The following is a 20,984-nucleotide window of genomic DNA, read 5'->3' as shown; positions in this document are numbered from 1 at the left end:
CTTCCCTGTAAGTTCTTTTCCACGGCTATCAATAGCCCGCGAAGGTCTTGCTGCTGACTCTCCCCGGTCGGATCCGAGTCACCGGGCCCCTCCTCCAGTGCAGTCATGGTAGGCTTGGGCCTCTTAGGGTCAAATTAGAGTTTCGTTTGATTCCTGTCAACCCTCCCCATCGCGGCTCTTGCAATGGGCAAGGCCGCCCAGCTCCGGGGATAATCTCAGTCGTCTACACCCCAGCACGGGTGTCGCCGCTACCCCCACCACGAGGCTTGGCTCTCCAACTCAGAGGTGTTTAGCCCTCTAGCGACACACTGCCCACCAGAACTGTCACCAGGGCACCTCTGGGCGGCCATCGCTGTTATTCCGGGCCGTTCCCAACCCTGCCGCAGGATAGGCCAGGTTGTGCACAGTCAGGGGAAGCAATCAGTTTATCAGCGATACCTGGCCCAGCTCGCTCCCAGCGCCATGCGACCATGTCTCCACACACTCCTATCAACGGAGTCCCCTGAACGCAGATCTCCGCAGGAAGGCAGCCAGACTCGAGACAAGCTCATTGCATGTGGGGAGAGGCACTCAGCGCCGTGTGCAAATAGTCTACTTTATGTGCCCTCAGCCATGTCGCACGCCAGTTGGCAGCCCCTCTGATCACCCCAGGCAGTGGCGCAGTACAGATACCTCTCTTAAGGCCCTCAGTCCTGATGGTAGTCTGGGCTCCGCAATTTGAGAGTGGCGCTCTTCGCAACACTAAAGTTTCCCCAGGGCAGCACCCCTCTATCACTGCTCCTCACCTCTGGTAGGCGCTTCCTCTGCAGATCACTGCTGGGGAGAGGAGGACCAGGTCCCCCCACACAGGCCCTGTTGGTGCAGTCTCAGCTCTGAGGCCCAGTCGTTGCCGGGCCGCAGCATAGTGCCATCCCACAGACTCCTCAGGCCGAGCCCGTTGCCTCTAAGCCCGCGCTTTCGCTCCGAGAGTCGGGACTCGCCAGGCTCCGCCGAGGTCGCGCTCCGCACTGCACGGCAGCCTTCAGGCCCGATAGCCGCAATGGATCCCTCACCACCGACGATGTCCTACGCTGGGGGGGCAGCACTCTTCGTGCCTCTCCCCGATTACCAGTCCTGCACAGGGCCTGCCGGCCCGCCAAGCCTACGGCCGAAGGAACTCCCGGGATCTCCGTGAGCCTCCGCAACCCAGCCTCGCTATCCGGACTCAGCGCTCGGGACTCACACAGCGCGGGTGGCGCGAAAAAGGCAGGTAAGCATCTCGCTCCTGCAACGATTCGGCTCAGCAACAGGGGGGACACTCAGCAGACAAAGGGCTCAATGTTGTTGCACAGCACGCAGGATAAGTGTTGGATTTTACAGTGAAGCTCAGGAGCTCTCAGCTCAAGCGGCCATCGTGGTCGCGAGCTAGCTCTGCCCCCCCCCGTCTGCCCTCCCATTCCTATCACCAGAAATATGCTTGACATCAAACTGGTACTGCAAGACCTTGGCAACCATCCTCATAATCCTAAGAGTACAACATTTACTCATGCTGCCACCCAAGATATTAATTAAAGGCTTGTAATCCATTTGAAGAAGAAAACGTTTTCCCCAAATCTATGAACAAAACTTTTCAATTGCCCAGGAACAAGCTAAGAGTTCTTTCTCAATTACGGAATACTGTAACTCCTCAGTCCTTAGAACTCTGGATCCAAATCCAATGATGTTTTCCACTCCATCCTCCACCTGCGTTAAAGTTGCGCCGAAACCTACCTGCCTGGCATCAACAGTTAGACAGCACAATAAGCTGGGATCAAAAGGTTTCAGAACAGCACTTTTTCCCAAGAGCAGCTTAACTTGACTTAAAGCTGACACACACCTATAGCACTATTCAAATTTGAGACCTTTCTTACGGAGATTTCTGAAAGGATGATCAATAGTAGCATAGTGAAGAATAAATCTTGAATAATATTCACACAAACCAAGTAGAGATTTAACCCCAGTCTTATCAGTAGGAGTAGACGCATTGGTAATGACTTCAAGAAGACCAGGTCTGGGATTAAGCCCTTCTTGAGTGAGAATATGACCTAAGTTCTCTACTTCAGTCAAAAAAAATAATTCTTAGGTTTTACGACAACACCATGCTCTTGAAGCAAACTCAGAACTTTGTGTAGGAGGCAATCATGTGAAATAACATCTTTTGCAAAAATTAGAACATCGTCTTGGAAGACAAATACACCTTTGACTCCTTTAAGAATGTTACCCATCAACCTCTGGAATACCGCCGCCACCTATGCTAAACCAAACGGCATCCGTCGATATTGATAGGTACCCAGAGGTGAAACAAAAGTGGTAAGGTGATGGGAATCTGGATATGGCTCGACCTGGTGGTATGCACTGGCATGGTCGAGCTTGGAAAAAACATAGCCCATTTTGTGGAAGCGAATAAATCATTGACCTTAGGAACAGGATGTGAGTCAACCCAAATCTCCTTGTTGAGAGATCTTAAATCAACCCAGACCCTGAGCTGACCACACATCTTCCTGACAACCACCAAAGGAGAAAGCCACAAAGAAGATTCTGCAGGCTCAATGACACCATTTTCACACAATTGTAATAATTCTTACTCGGGGTCATCCCTTACGCTATAGGGAACATCTCTAAGTTTGTGTTTTATTGGGATAGAAACCTCCTTTACAATCATTCTGTATTTAAAACCATGAATTCTTCCCAAATCATTTTCAAAAACAAAAGGAAATGTATTTTTCAATACCTGAGTTTCATTAGTACACCCAACAACAAAAACTTGTTCCTCGGCTTCTGGTTTGAGAATTGTTCCAAAGTGCCCTTGATGGAACCAACCTAAGATGTTAAGACCTTTCAGTGCAACATAGATTTTCCCTTTGATTTTTCTCCCCTTGAAACACATTTCCTCCTCAAAGAATCCCAATAATTCAATTTTTCGACCTTCATATGATACGGGAGAGCGATCAGGAGGACACAATGGCTGAACCTTTCCATGTTTTTCTGAACAATTTTTGAGTAATAATTGTTATCTTGGCACCCGAGTCAACTAACAATTTAATACTCTTGTCTCCCACAGTGATATCAACAATGGGATCAACACAAGATGCAGGATCACCTTGAAGAACATCTTGTGAAAAAGAGGATTTATTAGCATTACAATTAGTGACCACTGAGACTACTTCTGTGTCAGAAGAGGAATCCGACTCAACCACACTCACAACAGGTTTTTTTTGCCCTCTCTTCTTTAAACAAATTTTGGAAAATGCCCTACTTTCTTACAATAATTGCAGGTAACGTTAACTGCAGGGCATCTGGATTCCTTAGAATGAGGAGGACTACCACACCTCAGGTATAGATTAGAACCTACATTAAACGGTGTTTCAGGTCTGGATGAGAGCATTAGCATTCCCTTTTAGGTTTAAAGTATTTTATTAGAAAGGTACAGTTGCATAGTAGAACAGACATACAGATATGCCAAATACACGGCAGGAACTGTCCCATGATTAGAGTTCAAATGTCCCAGCCCTGGGGGCTGCCTCAATATCCTGCGTCTGGCATGGAAATGTGCAAAAAAGGAAAAAGAAGGAACATCGTCCCAGAATCCTATACCTCTCTTTAAGTAAACAACACTCCCCCACAAACTTCCCCCCTCCCACCACCCTCCCTGTCCAGTGCTGCGTATCGTGGAAGTAAATCGTCATCCTTATCACCCACCCCAAAACCCTTCGCTCCTGAGTGGCCCTGCTCCCCCCCCCCTCCATGGAACAGTGCTTCACAACGGGGGCGTAAGCCTCAGCAGTCTCAGGTATCTAGGGCATGTAATTTCCTTAAATTCGGTGGCCAATAGCGAGTGAAAGGGTTGCCACAGCTCCTCAAAACAGGTCACGTCTCCCGCTAATGTGAGAGACAGCTTTTCCATCCCCAGAACATGCCACAACCTGTGCAGCCAACCTGTGTGTGATGGAATGGTAGGCGTACGCCAGTGTATTAGTATGGTTTGGACCGCCGAACCCAGCATAATAGCAATCTGCCGTCCCTTCCTAGATTTCAGCGGGTACATCAAGCCATTTGGGAGACCCAGCAGGGCATACGCTGGAAACCGGGGCAGTTCAATCTCAAAGCATGCATCAATCTCATCTATCACCGCCGACCAGTAGGCTTGCAGTACGGGGCAGTCCCAGAGGATGTGTGTTAATGTACCAACCTGCCCACACTCCCGCCAGCATTTGTCACTAAGGAGCCTGTTCATTTCATGCAATCGTTCAGGGGTGTGATACCAATATGTGGAAATCGTGGTGAAGGTTTCCGTGAGGCCCACGTGATAAGCTGAGTGTCTCGCCCTATACGAAATATGATCCCACTCCTTAGGGCTAAGTGTCCTCCCCAGCTCCCTGTTCCAGCGCTCCCGACCAGGAATGTGGAAGTGGGAAGATGGGAGCTGGAGCATCCTGTACAGGTCAGTTATGAGTTTGGCGTCCGAGGCGCGGGTTATTAGCCACTTTTCATACGGCAGCAACCTCCTATCCGCTGACTCTCTGACGCTCGGCTGCAAGGCCCAGTGTCGTACTTGCCAGTATCTCATGCGGTCTGTTTCGGCCATCTGATATTCATCTTTAAAGCTCTGGAAGGGAATAACCCCCTCCGCAGTGTACATGTGGAAAAGTGCCCTACAGCCCCTGTCCCTCCAGTGTGAGAAGGCCCCCTGCTCTGTCCCCGGTGTGAAATCAGGATTGTCCACAATCGGTGTGAAGGGCGAGGGAAAGGTGGTGAGATCGAATGTGCGATAGGTAGAGTCCCACACTTTCAGCGGAACTCGCGTGATATAAGAAGCATAGAGATTCAGGGGGCGGTGTGGCCTGCTAAGGAATGGTATTTCCTGTAAAGGGCGCCCGGCTACTGCTTGGTCCTGGAAGAGCCAGTGTTTGTCGGACTCCCACCTACTCCACTCCACCAAGTAACGCAATTGGGACGCTTGGAAGTATTTGCGGAGGTCGGGGACTCCCAGCCCCCCAGCCTCCGGTGCCAGAGTCGTGAGGGCGCGGCGCATTCGGGGCTTACGGCCCTGCCACACAAAGCGGGACACTTCAGTTTGCATCTGTTGAATCCAACCCTTGGGGGGCTGTAGAGGTAGTGCTCGGAATAAGTACAATATTTGGGGTAAAACGTCATTTTGACCGCTGCAACCCTGCCTAGCCAGGAAATCGTCCCTTTGCTCCATCTTCCCAGTTCCTCCCTCACCTTCACACCCATCGCCTCATAGTTAATGGAAACCATTGCCTGCAATGTCGGGGCTAGCGCAATCCCCAGGTATTGTACCTGGTTCCGTGACCAACATAGGGGAAAGAGCCTCTGCAGGTCGTTTCTTGTTGCCGGAGACAGGGAAATGTCCAAGGCTGTGGATTTCTCCACATTCATCCGAAAGCCAGCTACACTCTCAAAAGCCTTAAGTTCAGCCATACATGCGGGCAGGGCTTGCCCCGGATTCTCCAACGTAAAAAGTACATCGTCTGCGTACAGGCTTACGGCAGGGGTGAAACCACCCATTCGCACCCCAGTAACGGCTACATTCTGCCGAACCCGCTGAGCGAAGGGCTCCATGTAGAGCACGAAGAGGAGGGGGGAGAGGGGGCACCCCTGTCTCGTACCGCGTTCGATAGCAAACCGCCGGGAACCACAGCCATTCACTCGCACAGTCGCAGAGGGGAATTTATAGCAGTTAAACACCATGTTCCGGAATTTCTCCCCCATACCCAACCGCGCCATCACCCTTTCGAGGTAGGGCCAATGCACCCGGTCAAACGCCTTCTCGGCGTCAACCGAAAGCAGCATCCTCTCCCCGGGAATACGGGAGGCCTTTTCTAAGATGTGTGCTATCCTCTTAGTGTTGTCCACAGTCTGCCTTCCGGGCACGAAGCCAGCCTGATCAGGGTCAATCAGGCCGGGAAGGTACTGTGCCAGTCTCGTCGCCAGGATCCCCGTGTAGATTTTCAGATCTACGTTCAGTAAGGAGATCGGTCTATAGGAGCCGCATTGTGTCCTGTCTTTCCCCGGTTTGGGAATTACCGACACCGTCGCCTGTAGGAGATCTGGAGGAATAGCCCCTAGGTCAGAGAAAGAGTTAAACAGCCTGGTCAAGACTGGGGCTAGCGTTGTGCAGAACGTCCTGTAGAAGAGGGCGGTATAACCGTCCGGACCTGGGGCCTTCCCTAATTTAAGCCTAGAAATCGCTGCTATCACCTCCTCTACCCTAATCTCTCTCTCCAGGTAGTCTGCCTGCTCGGGGGTTAGGGAGGACAATGATACCGAATCAAGGTAATCCTCCGGGTTCCCCATTTGTGCGGTCTCAGCTGCATACAGGTCGGCATAGAATCGACGGAAGGCCTCGGCAATTTCAGCATCGCCTGAGATCCCCTGTCCCGCGCTCCCCGCCAATTCCTTCACCTGGCGACTCTGGTGTGCCACTCTCAGTTTGGCCGCAAGGAGGCGGCCACCTCGATCCCCTCCCGTGTAATAGGCGTGTTTTAGGCGCAGCGCAGCATATTCAGCCCTATCTAAGTCTAATGAGGACAATAGTTTCCTAGCTACCTTCAACTGCTTCCAGACTCTCGGAGCCCCGGTGCGACGGTGTACGTGCTCCAGCTCCCTAACCCTCTGAGTGAGCTCGTCTCGCTTTATTTTCCTATCTCGATTGTCCGCGGCGGAAATCGCAATGAACTCTCCCCGTATGACCGCCTTAAGAGCCCCCCATTGAGTCGATAGCGAAGTGTCAGGGTTAGAATTGTGTAGCTGAAAATCCCTAACAGAGTCCACAATACTCTGCACTACTGCTTTCTTATGCAGAAGCGTGTCTCGAAGCCGCCAGACCCCCCTCCGGGCCGAGCCCAGCGGGAGAAGGAAGGTCCCCGAGACCGGTGCGTGGTCCGAAAGGGATAGGACTCCCATTTCCGAGGCGGTAGCTAAGTCACGAACCGGGCCAGAGACCAGCAGGTAATCCAGCCTGGCATATGTCTTGTGTGCGTGCGAGTAAAAGGAAAAGTCCCTGTCGGTTGGGTGGTGCTCGCGCCAGAGGTCGTGCAGGTCAGAATCAACTAACTGCGCCTTCACCACTTGTGAGAGTTCCCCAGTCTGCGGGTGTCGCTGCGCTGATCTATCTTTTGAGGAATCAAAGACTAAATTAATGTCCCCTCCCAGTATTATATATATATCAGGTGATGCTGTGATATCCTCCAATGCCTGGCGTAAAAATCTATCTTGCTGTTCGTTCGGGCCATAAACTGTGCCCACCGTGAATACCAGGGTTCCCAGTTTAAATCTGTAGGCCAGAAGTCTCCCCTTTTGTTCCACAAGTTTGTGCAGCACCTCCCCCCTGAATGATTTGGACAAAAGAATGGCCACCCCAGCCGTTTTGGTCGTGTTGGAGGAGAAGAACTGTGTAGGGAAGTGGCGAGACCTCAACCTGTGACAATCCCCGGCCAATAGGTGGGTTTCCTGAAGCAGACAGATGTCAGCCTGGGAGTTTTCCAGTAACGAGAGGACAGCCCTCCTCTTCGTGGGATTGTTCAGACCCTTGACATTCAGGGTGACTATCTTTAACTCAGCCATGGATGGTCGGGACTACATTGTCTATGTGTGCGGGTCAGAGTGTGTGGCATCACAATGACTTCCAAATGAACGTATGCTTCCAGCTGAATACTCGCAGACACCGAAGGAGCACTGGACAGGGCTAACCCCAACTCTCCCCCTTCAACTTTCCCGTTCCCCAACTCCCAACACCCTCTTCCCTCCCTGCCCCTCAACTCACACCACAACTTCCCCAACCTCCCCCCCCCTCTCCCGCACCTCCCCCAGCATCGTAACCCTCCCCCTCCGCCCCAAACTACCCAAAACTTCCTGAAATAGTCCCAGACAGGCCCTAACGGACCAGTCCGTGGAATGTTACCTTAGTGGACGTCCAGCCACACGTGGTCCAGCCTTCGCCCCCACCCCCATTTCAGCCGGCAGTTGGAACAGTGCTGTAATGAACTCCCCCCGGAGCACGATTAAGCGGTCAATGCAGCAACCACTGAGCCTCCAAGTTCCTCGGACGCTGTCCGAACAGCAGCCTCACGTTCCGCTCTAATAGTTGGAGATCCCGGCCTCCGCGACCCCTCCGCTGTCCTTCTTCTTCGTGCAACTTGTTGCCATTCTCCGTCAGCCGTGCGCCGTCTTCTCGGCGTGTTGGTCTCCTCCTCCTCCGCGGTGATGCCCAGGATTTCGCAGGTGTCCTGCAGGTTCCGCAAGTGGTGAGTCTCTCCCTGCCACTTAAAGATAATACGGAAGGGGTGCCCCCAGGAGTAGGGCGTGTTGTGTTGCTTGAGGAAATCCGTTACGATCTTAAATGATTTACGCTTCTGAAGCGTGAGAGTAGACAGGTCCTGATATAGCGCCACAGGGTGATCTCGGAAGGTGAGCGAGCGCGCTTTTCGTGCTTCCGCCATGATCCTTTCCTTCAGCGGGAAGTCTGGGAGGAACGCCAGGATGTCCGGTGGGGGGCCATTAGTCCTTCTGCGGGGTCCCACCCTGTGTGCTCTGTCGATTCTAATGAGGAAATCGTCCCCTTCTCCCAAGACCATGCGAAAGAGTTCCTGCAGGTACCGGACTATATCAGGGTTCTCTTCCGATGATGGCACACCCCGGACCCTAATGTTGTTCCTTCGTGACCTATTCTCCAAGTCCTCGTTGTGCAATTGGAGATCTAAGTGTTGTTCCCTGAGAGTCAGCACTTCCTGCTGCAAAAGAGTGATCTCTTCATCCTGTCTGTGCGTGGAGTTCTCCACAGTGTCCACTCTCTCACCCAAACCTTCCACCTCCCTGCGGACTTCTCTCACCTCTCCTGCTACTTCCTGCTTCAAGGCCTGGAAGTCGTCCCTCAGCGTGCTAAATAGAGACTCCAAAAAGGATCTGGTGACCGGAGGTTCCGCCGCCGCACCCGAGTGCGAGCTCCCAGCTACTCCAGGCGAAGATGAGGTCTTGTCCCCCTTGTTTGGCTGTCTGTTGAGCATCTCCGGAAGCGTGCGGTCATTGCGTTTACCCCCTCGTTGACCAGCCATGATGTAGGCTCCTCCACCAGACCAAGTGCCCGTCTCAGCTCCTTCTCACGTCTACTCCCGCACCCCTAAGAGTCCACCGCCAGGCCAGGGCGGGCGGCGGTCCACGGCAACCCCAAAAAACCACGGCTGGTCAGGGCAGTCGCCGCACCCCAGGCCGAGTCGGAGAAAGTTGCGCCCGCAGTTCCCAGGGGGTCACCGGTGCTGCGTTTCCGGGGTGAACAGGGGCGCAGGGGCTCCGACGCCTTCACTGACGTCCAGGCGGCACACGCGGCCAAATGACGCACCACCTCAGCACGGTCGTGCCCCCGTACCTCCCTGGGCCCGACTTCAGTCGTGGCAAATGTTGAGAAGGGCAGCCAGATCTCCGACGTTTCTCCCCTGTGTGCTCCGAGGCATCTGCGGGGGTGATAGTTCTGTCAAGGGTGTGACCGCTGCTCCCCCGTCTGCCTCAAATCTCTGCGGGCTTCGCTGGCGGCCCTGCGCACAAGCGGGCCGGTGCCGGGGGCGTGGGGGCGCCACAGGTTGGTCAGGCGCCCGCGTCCAGTCGGTCTCAGACCGCGCTCAATAGGGCCGCAACCTCGCTGGACGTAGCGCCCGGCTTCTCACAAAGATCGGGAAGGCCTCCAAGCCGGGCACTCGCGTAGTTCTCACCCCGGTCACGCCAGCACCTCGGGTGGGGAGATCTCTAGGCTCCGGTCGGAGGGCCCGCTGTGTCCGGCACTTCGCCTGCTTCGTCGCCTGGGAGGTCCCGCCTAGCAGCGGGGAGCAACCGCTCCAGTCAGCGCACTCACTGCGCAGTCCCAGGGCTGTCTTCAGGTCCGGGCGGAGATCCCCGGTCTCGGCGCGCCGCCATCTTTGAGCGCAGAGAGGAGAGCGGAGGCGCCTCGGACACCGCGCCGCACCACACCGCTATGGGGGCTCCGCAGTCCGCTGCCTTCAAGGAGCTCCGCACACCCCAGTCGGCCAGTTCAGCGCCTCCCCGCCGTCTCGCGGCCACCGATCCGTCGGGACCTGGGTTCGGCGCCTACACCGGTCCGCAGCCCGTCACCGCGAACTCGGTGAGTTTTGCTCTGCGGGGCACCGGCGGTGATGACCAGGCGGTGACCAGTCCCCTGACAGCGCAGCTACTCCGTGTGGCTCCGGGGGGGAGATTTAGCTGCAATCAGGGCTTGGGGCCTCGGATGGGGTCGGGAGCTCCGGCAGACACGTCTTCCTACCCCGCCATCTTGTCCACGCCCCCTTAGCATTCCCTTTTAAAGATTTCTTGTGTGGTTTGGTAGAAGAATTAATATTGATAGCGTTGACAGACTCTAACACTTTGTCATCCAATTCTTTTAAAGAAACCATAGCAATTTCTATGCTCTTAGCTCATTTAATAGTATTATCTAAAGATGGATCACTCATACCAAGTAGTTTCTGTCTAATATTCTTATCCTTACAATGGCATACAAATTGATCTCTAATAAGTTGGTCAGTAACATTTTCGAATTTGCAATCAACTGCCAACCTGCGCAATACAGAAATGTAGGAAACAACATCTTCTGCTTAGGATTGTTTCCTCTCAAAAAACTTATGCCTGAGGACCATCAGACTTGGTTGTTTGTCAAAACGAAGTTTAAGGTTAAGTACTGTTTCTCTATACTCATCATTAGGTACACCTTCTTCTTGTGGTAAATCAGGTAAGTGTTTAAACACGGACCTGCCCTCAAACCAGAGGGAATGCAAAACTAAACATTTATATCAGCACTGAATCTGGATGCGCCAATGGCACCTAGATAAGTTTTAAAGGCATCATGCCAAACTTCCCATCTGATAGAAGGTTCTCTATGAGATTCAAGAAACGCACGAGGAGGATTAACAGATTGTAATGTGCACATGGTAAAGTCCAATAGAACAAATGAAAGAGAGAAGAAGAAAGAAATAAAAATAAATAAAATAAAACGGAGTAACACAATAATAGTAATAATGTGCTATAAATAGGCTGTCCGGTTTTAGGTTTAAACCTATAATAACTGATAAAACCCCACCGAAAGGGAAATAGCCCTCACCAGTGTGATCATATTGAGATGTATTCCTATAGGTTCTTTATCGATCCCCCTATTCCTGACCCTATTCTGGTTAACAAGTTAACTAGCAGCCATCCCATGAGGCAGAAAACCCCCATGATGCAGGAACCGTTATCTGATAAAGCCACACTACGGCACAGGAACGTGTTATCTGATTAGGTCATAACGCTTGCCATCTAATTAGACAAGCGATATTCCTCCAGCCCCTGATAAGGCATACGGAGTTCTCAAAACAAATCAAACCTATGACAGACCTGGGAAAAACCCTGTGGCCATTGTTTTGATTTCACCGAGAACTTCAGCAAAAGAATGTGCTAACGACCAGGTCGTATGACATCCTTATTGACGTATCTATGTCCATCCTTACGTCAATCTCGGCACCTTAAAGGTATAAATATTACCGATATTGCCCTATGCAAACACACGCGGTGGTGACGAGATCGGAGCAGCCAGACTTGCCGAAGCCCAGAGCAGAGCAGACCCCGCTGGCGCAGCCCCGCCTTCCTGACGCGCTGAGAACGAGACGCTGCTTTCTCCTGCCGAGAAATCCAGCTCTGGCGCTTCCGGGTAGCCCTCGCAGGCAGCCTGGAATATCGAGACCAGAGACGAGAGATACCATCCCTCATTCATCCTAGATTCCAGGTACAGAACTGAATAACCCCTTGCAGAGAATTCTTTAGTCAGTCACTTGGCAAAACAAACTTAACTTAAACTGTAACTTTCTACTCCCGCCCACGTATTAGGCTTAGGTCAGGTACACGGGGTAGGCGTAGTTAGAAACACCAGTTGAGTACGATTAGTCAAATGTAAATGTGTATGTATTCATTTTAAACCTTCATATGGCTTAGAAACCATATCAATGTTTTTACAGTATTATTTTATACTTCTGCTTTTATTGTATGCACTTTACTTAACCATAAGTATTGCAATAATATCGATCCATTTCTCTTGTATGAGAAAAGAGACTGATCAATAAATAACATCTTTTATTGAACACGCCCGTCTCTTCCTTTTCTCTACAATCTGGTGAGACTAAGATTGCACGTACTGACTGAGTAAAATAAGTCGTCTTTTGTTTTCACACGACTCTAGAGATACACTCTTGATTAGGGAAGAGCAAAGTTGTCATGTTCTATGGTTGTCAGAAACTAAATCCCTTCTTGTCTATCCAGGGAGGTTCAACTCCTCCTTGCCTATTCGAGAAAGTTTCTAGTGAACTCTGAGCTAGCTGGCAAAACCCAAAACTTTAAGTCAAATATCGACAGTAGTAGACCTAGTTAACGTCTGGTCTAGGCCTATACTATTGAAGGTATTATTCCAATGCGCAGAGCCTATTGGGATAATAGGAACTACACTACATGGCGCCCAACGTGTTTGGAAGGGCGATAAAACTAACGTAAGACATTTAGAGTAACTCAGTCGTGCTTTTTCACTCAGACCCCTTTTTTCCCATAATACTCCAAAGACGTCTGGAGTGGGTAAAAGGTAATATCCGCCAGACCTCGCAGGAGGAAACTCCTATGTATGGTCCTTGGTTTAGTCAACGTTGAAGGATACACTGTTCCAAAATATTGTGCATCTAATCTTTGTTTCCATAAGAAACCTGATCTGCAAACAAACTAAATAACCTTCCTGTCGGTAAAATGGTAGACAGTGATGAAGAAAGAGAGACAGTTAGGATAGCAACTGAACTCGCAGCAGCTGATAATGCACTGCAAGACACAGACCCGGATATAATACTCATCCCGGTCATCAAGAGGAAATCTATAACTTTAAAACTTATAGAAAATGGACTGACACCTAGAGGTGGCACAGTCATATTCGTAATTGAGGCACACGAATATCGGCAGACAGAGGTATACTATTCATGGATACATTTTCCAGCAGCAAATGCTGTAACAAAGTACTTCCACTATTACAAAACAGAGGACCCTCCTAATGAGTACACTCCTTTCGAGGAGGTGGAAGTACCACTTAAATTTCAAGAGCATCTGCTCTTATTTAATGGCGCCCTAAAACATAATAATCACATCACCAGGCTCGGTCCATTAGGTAGACCAGGAGCAACGTGGCCGGTTCTAGCCGGATACACACCACATCCAGACATCGATGGGATGTCTGCAGCAGAGCTTTTAACACAGCTAAAACAATTAATAAAATTACATAGACAATTAGTCCAATATGTGATGCGGACTTCAACAATTCAAACAGCAATTAAAATTCCACAGCTGACCCCTCACCAGGGGAACACAAATAAAATCACACCACAGAACATACAGTCCTGCCTAGGTAAAGTACCAGCTAAACGGGAACAAATACCATTCTGATTAGCACAAAAAATCACCCAAATAGAGGCGGTGTTTCCAGACACCACCCCGTTAGAAAAACACAGGATTCTGACTATCTGTCTTCCAATGGGAATCGCACCACACGTGGAGGACTGTGACACTTGGGGTACAGTCTTTGCTTCCATCTACACAAAAACGCACGGTGTTCCATCCATTTCGGTAATACCAGATGTGCTAAAACAAATTCAAGACGAATACGGTCCAGAACCCGCTTTAACTCTTGGTGTGAAATTACTGAAAGACTTCAAGCAGGTCTCGGCTATATTATTAGCCAACATAAAGGGAGAAGCAGCAAACGTGGCGATCCGCCAGAGGTTAAAGGAGACAGATATAGCAGACCAACCAGCTGAAATTGCCAGAATTATAGAAAAATCCTATGAGGAACTAGGTAGAGATAGTTTAGGTGGAATACCAGTAAAACCACAACTGATTGAAAGTCCTGAAAAAATATTTTTTAATAATAATTCAACATCACAAAAAAAGAGCTGGGATGGAAACAAACAATCCAATCCTAAAGAAAAGAAATTCCAGTCCAGAGGAAGGTCTCCTCGGCGGAGAGAAAAATCTCCGAACCAAAGACACAGGTCACCCCAAAGTGACCCCCCTGGGAAAAGATATAACCTTAGGAATAGGGATAATATAAAGAAGCCTGATAGATATCAAGACATTGATACACGTCCCTCTCAATCTTTTCAGACTTCCTCGCAGAAATCGGAAAGAAGAGGACGATCAGAACAAAGAGAAGAGCACGCCAAGTCCAAAGACAAGGAATCTGCTCATCTAAAAAAGAAACTACAATTTCCAAAAAAGAAGGTAGCCAGTATCAAGGTAGTAAACAATGCCGAGAATACTGAGGACACAACTGAAAAACGGAGAATGGGCTCAGACAATGCTAGACAGCGCAGCAGAAGTGAGCATAGCTCGCAAAGTCCTTATGAATCTTCTGGAGACAGTGGACACGAATGAATATCTTCAAGTGGAAACTGCAGACACCAGAGTTAGCAAACCTCACAAAATATATGAAATAACTTTACGTATAGAAGGGGATAAGACTAGAAAAATAAGGGGACTATTTTGGGATAATCTCTCCAAGGGCTATGACATCCTTCTAGCTGAAAAAGACTGGCCACCAGAGTTTGTCAGGGAGTGCCCTCATGGCGAAGAGATAATTATGCCTGCCTTCTCAAATCATATCCCAATTCATAAAAAATACACACTTGCCAGAAAGTGGGCAGTAGCTCAAGCTCCTGCTTTATATAAAAATCATGTAGGATGGGATGAGGACTCTCCTCCTCACAAAATCCAGTTAAAATCACAACCTACTGAACAAAGACAGTACCCAATTAAGCAAGAAGCTAAAAAACAGGTAAAAGAAATCCTAGATCAATTAGAATACCAGGGGGTGATTGAAACTTGCACCTCACAAATGAACAACCCTTTGTTTCCGGTCTCCAAACCAGACAATTCATATCGTCTAGTTTTGGATTACTGAGGAAAATCGAATTTTGCCCTGTTATGTGTCCCTACGTGTTCCCCATCATATGTTATATGTGCATGATCGCTATGCATATTTTCTCCTATGACCGAATAATGACGCAGTTATAGTTGCGTCCCACGTTAGTATGTCAGTTATCCAGTCCCCGTAAAAGCAACGTGAATTAGGCTTCTAGGCCTATGTTGCCAACGTCTTTACATTGTGCACGTTAAATCATCGAGTTGTACCCGTTTCTAGGCCTCACAGGGCCCGGACACCAGATTCGAGCCTCAAGTCCCCTGAACCGCTCCGAGGAGAGATGCAGCCCCGCCCGCATCCCTGACCCTTCACTTACTTCCTGCCAAGCAGCGCGGTGCCCGACTTGGCCTAGCCTGCCTGCCTGCCAAGAATATGTTATGCCTACAGTTATCTGTTCAGTTCCCCGGCTTCACATTCCTAGCTAACGAACCGCATAAACATCTTCATCTATAGTCTAGTCTTCCTGTCTCCAGGCAAGAGAATTACTGAATTAATACCCATAAGAAGATTCATAGCACCCGCAATACATGAAGAAATATATGCATGCACTAGCCTTAGTGACAAGTAGCCTTCGCCCTGATGACTTTTAGATTCAAGCAACATGTACTCCAAACACGAGATATCAGATATGCTATAGGTACAGGTCGTTCTGACATCCCAGACTTTAGTCTCCTCTTCTAGTGCTAGGAGTCAGAGCCCCCAGCTCTCCCCAGTTACACGTCATGACCCGTTTGCGCGCACCAGTAGGTTAAAGGTTCCAGCTGCCCATGAAGCCCCCACCATGTATCCACCCACTAATGACACTTTTGTGACGTCTACATCACATGTTTCTGTGCACGCACTGTGCACGCCTTCTTTTCACGCCCATATGTTCTTATCTTCCGTTTGTCACTTGTTACGCCTACTGTATTCAATGCAACTGTACTGTTTTACTATATATATTGTATGATGTTAATGAAATATTAGCTGTCCCCTCTTTTCCTGAGATTGTCCCTTCCTGAGCCTTAGCAGGTGATGGAACCCGATGTCCATTGGCTCGAGCCACTTAATTAAAGCCCGTATGACTCAGATACCACGGATTCTGCCTCATATTTATTGAGCTATCATTTTCAGTTAATGCATAGAAAAATAGTACCGGTAATTATTTATTTATTTACCACATAATGGCGCCCGAATAGGAACGAGCCCCTTCCCCACGCGCCGGCGATGTAACGCAGGCCCCCTGACCCTTCTACAGCCGTGACGGACCCCTACTGTGCACGTGCAGATATTTCTGCTTCGAGTCTCCCTCAGGCCCACGGAGGAGACGGAGACTGCGGTCCGGCATCCAGACGAGGCGGTGAGGAAGGCGGATCGTCCCGACCAGAGCCCAAGCCGAGAGAGCAAGGTCCGAGGTATCCGGAGGCCCACCTGTTTCCGAAGCCCGAGGCGCATGCGTAGTGCGTAGCAGTAACCAGACGTCGTAGCAGTCCAGTCCAGTCAGAGGCCTTCAGTTTTGCTTCCCGGTGAGTACCGTTGCTGGGAACGTATCTAGACGGGTTCATTAATTTGTCCCCGGTCCGACGGGTTTGGGTACACAGATCCGGTCCGACGTGTTCACCTAGGTGAATACGGTATGACGTGTCTCTTTAGGAGACCGGTATGTTCTGTACTGTTTTAGCAGTGCATCCAGTAATTCTAGTAAGTCTGTTCTCTGATATAGCTCCTCGAGAAGTTCCAGTATTCTGTTTTCGAAGTATTGTGTTTTCAATGTATTCTGTTCGAGCTGTTATCAATGTGTTTTTGATGTCGTGGTATGAGTGATTGTTTTGCTATTCATTACTGTGTTCATTGTGTATTGTGTTCAAGTTCAAGTACGGTTCAAATATGCCTCTGTTTTCAAAGTTACGTCAGATAGGAACCAGAAAAGCGTTACTCGAAGAATCAGTTCCTGTCCCTCCTAGGGACAGTCCTGGACATTTCATGTATCATAAACATGGCTTAGATGCCATACTGTATCTAGACTTATGGGTGGACTACACCAAGGATCTCGAAGAGAAATATAGATGGCCTGTTTCAGGAACATGGGATGCCGAGTGCATCATGAGAGTAGAGGAAGCATTACGGAAAAAGAAAGCCAGACAATCCCAGAAAGATGCCATAGAATTGTGGCGTAAAGAATCGCACAAAAGAACAGAAAAGGAATTTAGAAAAGCAGAACTAAGTAGGGAATCCTCAGAAAAAGCCCAGGAAAGGGAATTACTAGAAGAAGGTGAACGAGTTAGAGCAGAACAGTCAGACAGACAAAGAAATGCCCTTATTAAAGGTATGTATCCCCTTCTCGCCGAGGGTTTGCCTAAGGCGACCCCGGAAACACCCTGTAATTTGCCGCCACCGTTAGCTCCGACTAAGCTACGTCATAAACCGACTGCAGCTGAGATCTTTCTTTCTTCCTATTTAGACGATACTGTTCCAGAATATGCTAATCCGAATCCTACCCCGCCTGTTCAACCTCAGCCCCCTGTTAATAATGTAATTACTGTGCCTCCAGCTGTTGGTCCCGGGAATCCTGTTAATGTGCCAGTACCCCAGGACCAACCCACATTACGTACTCCTACTTTACCAGTTACATTAACAGCAGCTGCACATTCAGTATTAATTGACGATTCTAGTTCAGGAGGAGCAGGGGGAGGTATTCCTATCACCCCGCCTCAAACAAAACGGCTGACGCTCAGAGACGCAGCATTACAGCACACGCCAAAGGTGGCTACGTACGAAGCCCTCAAAAGGTACCTTACTGATTGTAGATATGACCCTGTGCCAGGCGAGGATCACATGATATTATATTCCGTACGTTTACGGCGAGTTGCAAACTTTTTGATTACCATATCAGATATGAAAGAACATTTAGACAGAATATATCATTTCATCCGAACAGGGGAGAAACCAGAAAGTATTCACGAAGCTATGACACACAGGAAAGTCGAGACTCAAGGCATGATTTTGCAATTTTTAATAAATTGTTTAATAAGAGAACAGGATCATCCTGATAAAGACAAAGACGAGATGAAGGTCCTGATAAGATGGAGCGACAATATAGCAGACGGAAAACACAAGACACATAATAGTATAGAAACCATGTACAGAAAGATTCGTAAAGAAATTATAAGCATACACGAGAGGGAGAAAGCAAGGAGAGTAGCCGAGAAAGAGAATGACACTTCAGACGAAGAAGTAGACTCCGAGAATCCAAACAGAATAGCGTATGTAGGTAGGACGAGACCTTTTGACAGACACACATGCCTAGAATACAAGAAAACTTTTCTTCCTCCTGTACCAGAACAGTGTTCTCTTGAACATTTATTCCAGGCTACCGATAAAGTTCTGAAACTACGAATAGGTTACAGTGAGCTTAGTACCATGCATGAACAGGAACTAGCCCGATCAGCAGTTCGATGGACTAGTGATTCTAGCACGTTTCCAGACGAAATAGTGGCCCAAATGTTTCTGAAGCTTCCGCCAGGCGAACAGCGACTGGTGGGTATGTACATGATCCAGCATCTCATTACACTGTACGAGGATCAGCATTCTGATCCAGGTCCTTTATATAATGTATTGAACGAGTTAGTCCTAAACAGATGGAAAGGTCTAGGTACCAATTTGATTAGCGTCATTTTAGAACAACGCCATAAATACAGAACGTTCCTGACTCCACATTTTGTTCCTGTTCCACCCCCAGTAGGAAAGACATTCTACATAGATAGACAGAATCCCTTGCGAGAAGTGCATCCTGTTAAGGGAACGGGGGGTGAGCTCGAACGAGTATTTGTTTACACCCCTATAACGAAAATAGAACTACTAGAAATGAAAAAGTTAGTGCCCTGTCACGATAAAGATCCAGCAGGGTTCCACCGTGAATTAAAAGACATGCTCCGTATGGGAGAATACACGTATCCTGATATCATCAAAATGTTAAAGGTCCTGCTGCCTGCGGGCATATATGAAAAACTCAAAGAGAAAGAATGGGAGGTGGGAGAGAAAAAGATTGACTGGACAGCGTTAGAGAATGAAGATAACACACGAGTTCCAGGTACTGGTCTCGGGGATAAAGCCAAAGAGTTGCCCGAACTGTTAATACAAGTCTTGCCAAGATTACTAGCCACGAAAAAGGAAGACTGGGATGCCATCTCAGCCTGTAAACAGAAACAAGACGAAGACACTAGTGATTTTTATTCCAGATTTGAGAAATGTTTCATTATTAATAGCGGTTTGAAAACAAGTAGTGAGTCGTATCCACATCTCTTTGTTACCAAACTAGTTGAGAATTCTTTACCACAAGTTGAAAATCGAGTATTAAAGGTCGAGAGTACCTGGCAAGCTAATACCCCGTCCCAAATGCTACAGATGTTACAGTATCACCAGAATCGAATCAGGGAAGAGCAAGAACACGAAAGGAGACGTATGAAAGACACGAAAATGAAAGTACTAGTTGCACAGTCTGTTCCAGCAGATAGTCAAAAGAGGGGTACGAATCAAACTAGTCATTCTGCAGCTCCCGTTAAAGGGACATGCAATTACTGTAAACAGCCAGGTCATTATATAAACGAATGTGCAGTTCTGAAACATAACATAGCTACAGGTAAGACGAAAGAGAGACCGCGTCCTCCTAGACAAGAACATGTTCCGCAGAATACGCAACCACCGCAGAACGCACAACAGACAGTTACAGTACCGCAGCCTATAGCTGCCACACAACACGTTACACAGCAGATGTACCAGTACGCACAGTCAGATTATCCAGAATATCAGCAGTATTCATGAAACAGCCTAGAGAGGGAGGTTGGCTTGCCTCTCATTGAGGTTCCTGTAGATCAAGAGGGTCCCTATGTACACAGTCAAGTATTAGGGAAAGACAGAAAGTTTCTGATTGATACAGGGGCAAGTAGGACTACCATCAGTCATGACGAGGTTCCAGGGGCTCCACTCTCAGGCTCAAGAAATGTTTCCCTGGGATTTTCAGGAAAGCCTATTGTTAATGAAATATCGAAACCAGTTTCCCTAGAAGTTGGTCCATTGTCCCGTACTACAGATTTGTTACTTACGAAATCATGTCCAGAAAATTTACTTGGTATTAAAACATTGAAAGAATTGGGTGCAGTAATCTGTTGTTCTCCGGAAGGAGTGAGATTGTTTTTATGTGATTTTAAAGGACATTATGTGTTAAGAGATTTTGATCCAAGATTATTGAATGTACCACAGCATTTATGGGCGCAAGGTCCAACTGATGTAGGTTGTATGCACATTACACCATATCGTGTCACCCTGAAACAAGGAGTTGTATTACCACGAATCCGACAATACAAGTTACCACCTGAGGCTGTAGCAGCCTTATCGAAAATTATTGACGAGCTCATCGCTCAAGGAGTGGTTGTAGAAACTGACTCCAATGTATGTAATTCTCCTATCATTCCGATTCTTAAACGTACTGACCCAAATGCACCTCCAGTTTATCGATTAGTGATTGACCTTCGAGAACTTAATAAATGTATCATACCCCAGTACCCAGTGGTTCCAGATATTTCTTCTCTATTAACTACCATTGATTCTGAAGCTACGTTCTTTACTGTCATTGATCTCAAGAACGCTTTCTTTAGTGTCCCCATTCATCCAGACAGCCAGTTCCTTTTCGGATTCTGTTTAAATGGAAGAAGCTATAAATTCACACGTGCACCTCAAGGTTTCACAGAAAGTCCTAGTATTTACAGTCAAGCACTTAAAAGACAACTAGACAGTATTCACATGCCAACTGACACTGCCCTGCTCCAGTATGTCGATGATCTATTGATCACAGCCCGTACAGAATACGACTGCGAACGAGCGTCACTGACAGTCTTGTATTTCCTGGCAGAGATGGGGCACAAGGTGTCCCCTTCGAAACTGCAATTCTGTGTCCAGCAAGTGGTATACCTTGGACACTTGCTGTCCA

This window comes from Lissotriton helveticus, chromosome 11 (genome assembly GCF_964261635.1).
Source record: "Lissotriton helveticus chromosome 11, aLisHel1.1, whole genome shotgun sequence".
In the NCBI taxonomy this organism is placed as follows: Eukaryota; Metazoa; Chordata; class Amphibia; order Caudata; family Salamandridae; genus Lissotriton; species Lissotriton helveticus.
This window is presented reverse-complemented; position numbering follows the sequence as displayed.